Raw genomic sequence first — 7,612 nt, forward strand, 5'->3', positions numbered from 1 at the left:
TGCCAACTGCCACTTGATCCATGTAACAGGACTTAGTCAATTTGTCTCGGAAACTTCAACGAAGTCATGCCTATTCATAATGAGATCCAAATACGACCCTAGTTTCAAATTGGAGGTATGGGCTCCAGTTTTACTAACGTTCGTAAAACTGGAGCCCTTCAAATCTACCACCACAAAACTTAGATAAATCACAACTTAGAGACATTACATCATTGGAATTGGCTGACCAGAAATTCTACATCAGTCAACCCATTGACTTACTTATTGGAATGGACATAGGACCATTAAAATTCACAATTGAAACACCAATGAAAATTTTTGGATCCATTTTAACACAACAAACCAAATTTGGGTGGATCGTTGGACCATACAAAGAAATCAAATTTCACTGCTTAGCACCACATCAATTGAGAAAGTACTTACACGTTTTTGGGAGGTGGAAGAGACCCCTAAAAAAGTTTTACGGTCAGAGGAAGACCAATTTTGCGAACGAAATTTTAATGAGACAACTATACGGAATAAGGATGGAAGATATGTGGTGACTCTCCCATTCAAAAAATGCGAGGAATTAGGGAATTCCAGAAACATCGCCTTGGCTCAATTCTACAGAATGGTGAAAAAAGTTCATGAAAACACCCGAGATAAAGGAACAATATGATAATTCGATACTAGAATACTTAGAGCTTGGACATATGCGAAAAATTCACAAAAATGAAATTGAGAACATGCCAAATTATTATCTGCCACATCATGCTGTAATAAAACCAGATCGACTCACTACGAAGTTGCAAGTGGTGTTCAACGCTTCTTGTCCCTCAGCAAACAAAACAAGCCTCAATGACACACTATTTCGTGGACCCATTTTACAACAAGATCTGGCATTACAAATCTTAAAATGGCGATTTTTTAAATACGTTTTTAACGCAGACATCACAAAGATGTATCGGCAGATACTTTTGGATCCGACCCACACAAAATTTCAAAGAATACTCTTCAGACAGTCACCTGACGACCCCATCGAAGACAATGAACTACTCACAGTTACATTTGGAGTTAACTGTGCACCATATTTAGCATTGAGGACCCTTCTAAAACTGGCAGAGGACATAAAGGATGTGTATCCAAAAGCCGCAAATATAATTTTAAATAATCTGTACGTGGATGATGTATTAGCTGGTGGTCACACGGAAGAAGAATCCATCGAAGCTCGTAAGGAATTAACTGCCGCTCTAGCCTCGGCTGGATTTCAACTCATGAAGTAGGCATCAAACGATCACAAGATTATTGAAGATATTCCACAAGAACAATTACTACCTCTTAATTGGTTAGACATTTCGGAAGATGCATCCACAAAGACATTGGGAATTAGATGGAATATTTCTGCCGATTTTTTCTCGTTCACACCGCCGGCAATGGAAAATCATAATACCTCAACAAAACGCGAAGTCCTATCAACAATAGCCAAATTATTGACCATTGCGGTTGGCTGGCGCCAGTCGTGGTGGTAGCTAAGTTAATAATGCAACAAATCTGGCTAGATAAAATAGACTGGGATGACCCGTTGAAGCCAATGACCCAAATGAACTGGAATAACTTTGTGAAAAACAGCAAAGAAATCGAACTTCTGAAGGTTCCAATATGGATAAGATTCACTGCAGATGTTTCCGTAGAAATACATGGATTTTGCGATGCTTCGGAAAACGCATACGGAGCTACATTATATATTCGAATAGAAAACAAAGAGTCCAGCACTCGTACATTTCTATTGGCCGCCAAGACCCGAGTTGCACCAATCAAGAAACTGTCAATTCCGCGTCTAGAATTATGCGGAGCGGTTCTACTCTCCAAATTAGCCGCATCCATTATAAAGAACCTGCAAATAACATCATACTCGACACAATTTTGGACGGATTCAACAATCGTCCTTGCATGTCTGAAAAAGCCTCCTTGCCATTGGAATGCCTTCGTGGGAAATAGAATTTCGGAGATTTCCGAGAATGTTGGCCAAGAAAATTGGAGACATGTTGATTCCGAAAGCAACCCAGCCGACATTGCGAGTCGAGGATGTTCACCTCAGGATTTAAAGACTCAGGAACTCTGGTGGCATGGACCCCAGTGGCTTAAATTACCCAAGGCTAGATGGCCATCGTATGAAGTTCATGAGGACACAAGTTTAGAAGACAAAACAGTAAAATCCTTGACCCTATTTCAAGAAAACGATGATCCACTCAAAGATTTCTCATCTTTATCCAGAGTATATCGGACCCATGCATACGCTTTAAGATTTTGGAAAAACTCTGGGGAAAACCGGCAACATTTGCGAACATCGGTGACAGATCTTTCGGCACTAGAAGTTCAGGATGGAAAACGGGCTAGCATAATTCGAACGCAGAAGTTATTTTATCCTGAAGAATATAAATCACTGGAAAATAAGACCCGAATTTCTCCATCCAGCCCACTCTTGACACTTAACCCATTTTTGGACTCAAAAGGGGTTATGCGTTCAAATGGCAGATTGGTACAATCAACTGCGCTCACGTACGGTGAACGACACCCTATATTATTACCTCACGGATCAACACTTAGCCAACTACTTGTAGACTTCACTTACAAAGTTACCCTACACGGAGGTAATCAGTTAATGACTCGAGTGCTAAGGGCCGAATTCTGGATATTCGGTCTCCCGTCGTTGGTCAAAAAGACTATACGACATTGCAAGATATGCATAATCCATAAAAAGCGAACTCAGGAACAAATAATGGCCTCCCTTCCGCCAGAACGAACCCTTTTATCCAGACCCTTCACAAATACTGGAGTAGATTTTGCTGGACCGTTCAACATTAAGAATTTTACTGGTCGCACTTGCTTTTTAACAAAAGGATACGTATGCCTTTTTGTGTGCTTCGCTACAAAGGCCATACATCTGGAGCCGGCAAGCGACTTGTCATCCTATGCATTTCTTGCGCAGGGGATACAGCAGGAACTGTTTGGCCAGGAGCCATCTTGCACCCTACTGTCCCAGTTTAAACGGTTGCCGTCGGTGCGATTATCGGCACCACACTCTTCTACACGGAGCCTCTCAGTTGGATGACTCGTGGCTCGGTGGGGCTATTACAACTCCCGCTTTTTCATGGGACTTGGTCTTCGCGCCAACGGGGATGGTGAAAATTACCGCAGACGACATGGAATGGTTTGCCACCGTGCGGGCCATTGTAAGCCAATCAGCTACGATGTTGAAAATTGCGTATGCGACCTTTCGCCGGCTAGGTCTGAGATCCTTTACGTATCAGGGGCAAAGGTTTACTACCTTCAAAATACATCCGCGAAGGGGTAACAGTACTTGGGCACTGAAGATAAACGCAATTATTATAGAAGACTTGCCCCGGCGGATATATTCCGATCCCATTTTAGAAGACCCCACGAGAAACTTTTCCGAGCAAGCATGTTCATAAAACATTCTAATTTTGCTGCGTGTTTAGGCAGCTTAATCATATTTCTTTGACGCCGTCCAAAGTGGCGACGACAGGCGGTGGAGTTAACATTGGCCATATATGCACTAATACATATATGCGCTAACGGTTAATTCCATTCAGCAATATAAACATTTCCAACAGCAGAACTGAATACATGGCTTGCTGTTGGATTGATTTTGGCGTCGTAGGTCAGTTTTTCAGAACAGTAAGAACGCGCCGGTTGACTCCCCCTCCCAGTGATAGTGCAAAAATTAAAGAAAAAAACCCAATAACTTCACAATACAACATACACAAAGAAAGAAAAAAATAAACATACTAAAAGTGAATAATTTAAAACATACAAATTAAGTTAAAACCTACTCATAAAAATACATAAAACAAAAATTAAAGAAGTGAAGAAAAATTGTACAAAATTATAAAACCTACTACATAAAAAAAATCTTACATCTATTATACCTCTGAATTAAAACATAATCTAAAAAAATTGCATAAAAATCATCCTAAGTACATGAAAATTATCCTAATTGTGTAAAACCTAAAACTTATCCTAAGTGCATAAAAATTAACCTAACTGTGTAAAACTTATCCTAAGCCTTATCCTAAGTGCATAAAACTTATCCTAATTGTATAAAACCTATCCTACAACTTATCCTAATTGTATAAAACTTATCCTAAAACTTATCCTAATCTTAACCTAATATTGCACTATTATAATATTGCACTACAGTGAACCTAAAACCTAAGATTGCCTTAAAAATACCTACAAATAAAATTACCTATCTACCTAGCCTATGGTGAACTTAACCTAACCCTGAAATAAACCTAAAATCAAAAAGTAAACTACCATTGCACACTTGTAAAAAATATTCTAAGGTTAAAACATACTTAAAACTAAAAGTTAAAATAAATTGAAATAAAATCTGAACACTACGAAACAAAGAGATATAAAGTTCTAAATAAAAGGCAAAGCAAAAAAAAGGGTAAAGTGAAAAACACTAAATGTGAAGGATTAAATTACTATGTGATAAAAATTAAGAAAATATTTACATTATTCCTCATTCATTTTCGATATATTACTATACAAATAATAAACACATTTTTGTACTTACGTAAATATCTCGGATGTCACAAGAGATTTTTTCCTCCATGGTTTGCAACATGTTTTCAGAAGATATTGGGAAGTCATTTGTAGCGGTACTGATTGACGTTTCTTGTCAAACTAATTTTGTTGTGACTACCTTTATTTTGGCAAATGCGGACATAATAGCCTCACTGTTTTGTTGGACAGTTGTAACTAAGTCGTTGATGGTTTCTGAAATTTGGCAATTTTAAACCAAATTAGTACAGTAAAATTTAAAATTGAATTGAAAATATCATTTAATTAAAAAAATAGTTCAAACAGCGATAAAAGTAGTGAAAGAAAGCATTGAGCTTATTAAATAATATGAAAAGAAATATTTCAAATATTACGATCCAATAAAATCTGTTCCGGCACTGAGTAGTATATACTTTTAATATTTTATGCTTACCTTGTAAATTATCAATTTTTCTGGAAAGTTTTTTGCAATTTTTCCATGAGTTGTTTTCAGTACCTGAAATGAAAGAAAATACATACGAGCTTATAATATATTTCATAACTGCTTTATTATGTATACCTACATGATTTGCTTTCACTTAGGGGCATCTTTATAATTTGTGAATCCATCTTTAAAAAAAATTTGTTTCATAAAATACATAAAGATTATTAATATAATTAAAAATACAGACGAAAAGTGAGGGCCGAATAAAACAAACGAAAAAATATAATTTATGCTTCTAAAGACAACTATGCAAAATTGGTAGTAAGATAACATTTCATTGTGAGGAATACACATAAATTTTAAATTTATTTCTAAAATTGAGAATTTCTCCACATCACCTAAAGAAGATACATCGGCGCAGCAAATACCAATATTCATGGAATCCATTGGCTCCTTAAAATAACTTATTATATTTGTTAATCGTTTACCTATGACAAACTTTTCTTCGCCTTCTTCTTCAAAACTTTGAATTTCAATTGGAATATATGGTTTAATGCAACAGAAATTGTCTGGTTTCTTTGAAGTATAAAGACATTTATTGAAGTAGTAACAAACCCCTTTATTCTTCATAGTTCTGAAAACTTGACTTGGGATATCGATAAAATAACTTTCGTATTGAACTCTTTTAAAAATCTGCTGTAGTATATTCGTGGGCTTTTTGACATACTTTCCCATTGTTTGTAAATAATTTTCGAAATCATATGCAGACGAATCAGACATTAAACCTATGTCTCTAACGCTATCCACCAAATGTAGCAAAGTATGGATGTTGTAGGACACGCTACTATCTCCGAAAACAATTGGAAAATTATGTACAAACAAATCTAACAATTGTTTTGCCGGCTCCAGATTGTTATGGTAGCTCTTAGGACATAACAACAATCTACATGCGCAATGTAAGAGTAGAAAAACGTAGTATGTGTCGTCAGGAATTAGGTCTTTGAAAACAAAAATCCCAGTGTACAAAATAAACTGGCGGAACTCCGTTGCCTTCCAGTGTGCTATGTCATCGAAACTTCTTGGTTTCCTTACAAATTCTTGTGGAACAAATGTTTTCAAAGACTCTAACTTTTTCGACATCCAGATCTTATCCCTTTTGCTAACTTTAACGATAGTTTTTCCCTCCAAATATTCGTAATATAAATTTCCGCATAATTCCCAAATCTAGTAAATGTATAGTATCTATTGACACTTGGCTTATCATTTTAACGCGGATTATTTCTAATGGTGTTTTAGTATTTCTAAAATTAACGAGATGACGTTCCAAATACTTTCTATTTTCAAAATCATCATTTTTTATTAAAGCTCCTGATTTAGTACTGTAGGTTAAAACATTTCCAATTTTTTTGCCTACTTGGGTGCATTTGCTGCAGCCATGGAACGACTCATGGCTTGGTATACCGCATATGTAAGCTTTCGCTGGTGCATCACAAACATTGGCTCGTATTTCTAAACTAAAAATATGTTCTGCAAATTGTATCCCATTTTCTGCTATGTCTTTCATTTCTTTCACAAAATCTTATAAATACGTCAAAATACATTCCGGTTTTTTAAGACCAACATAAGTCCCAACTGGAAGGACGTGCACAATTTGAGAATTAACAATTCTTATTAAAACAGGCCACAGTTGAGCTCGACAGCTTTTAAATAAGGGCAAGCCATCAATATTTATATCAATTATTATTTTGTCTAATCCCAATAAAAATTTACCAACTTTCTGTAATTGACTTCTTATGCCTAAATGACAATACAGGCCGGGACGCACTTTCCTTATAATGGGTTCCTCAACAATTTTCGGCAATAATATATCTGCTTTCTTTGGTACATTTAAATTCTCTTCTCTTAAAATGCACAAAAGTTCTTCAAATGCTTTCCTGGAAATTTTGTTTCTTATGTACCACTTCCCTAACTTATCAGTAAATAACTCTTGCTGAACATTGTGGTTTCTGGTGTTAACATCACATTGCTTATCTGACAAATCTGTGGTTAAAACAGCAGGCTTATCATTTATATTTCGGTTTTGTGTTTCTAGATTAGAACTATTTCTTAATCTATTAATGTATTCTTGACGTTTTTTTTTTATTAACCGGGACATATTTCTTTTACTCATTTTACTTACCGTGTTGAATATTTTTTTTCACAGGGAAAGCTCAGCACGTCCACTTTACACGAAACCACAGACTGAATGATCTCCAAACAGTTTATCTTTGATTCATTTAAAAAAAAGGGTTGCCAAAATACATAAATATACCATATTCCCATGAAATTTTATATTGCAAGCATTACCAAACATTAAGATTTGCTGAAAAACATAATTTGTCAACCCTGTAATCGAAGCACAAACTAACGGGAAAATGACAATGAGTGGGAGAGCGGCGCTCACTGCAGCACTTTGTAAGACAAAAGAGAGCAACATGTGCAGTAAAGCAGTACAGTCAGTCCCTTTTCGCTTCGACTAACACGAATAACTCAACTGTCTCATGGCAACTAGTAGTATGACTGTTTCAATACTTAACTAGTTTCATTTTAGCTACAGTGAACTAGTAGATTAACTGTTTT

The 7,612-nt window shown here is 36.1% G+C and overlaps 1 long non-coding RNA gene across 1 annotated transcript; it reads right to left on the reverse strand.

Moving 5' to 3' along the window:
* Window positions 1–4,595: 4,595 nt before the first annotated feature.
* On the reverse strand, window positions 4,596–7,271 carry LOC133328131 (uncharacterized). The gene is made up of 3 exons (XR_009754274.1): window positions 7,173–7,271; window positions 5,003–5,065; window positions 4,596–4,785 (listed from the first exon to the last, which is right to left on the reverse strand). It is a non-coding gene; the product is annotated as an uncharacterized LOC133328131 (long non-coding RNA).
* Between the last annotated feature and the right edge of the window lie 341 nt (window positions 7,272–7,612).

The sequence above is a fragment of the Musca vetustissima genome, unplaced genomic scaffold (genome assembly GCF_032173495.1).
Source record: "Musca vetustissima isolate MV318-11 ecotype Yass unplaced genomic scaffold, APGP_CSIRO_Mvet_v1 utg194127, whole genome shotgun sequence".
In the NCBI taxonomy this organism is placed as follows: domain Eukaryota; kingdom Metazoa; phylum Arthropoda; class Insecta; order Diptera; family Muscidae; genus Musca; species Musca vetustissima.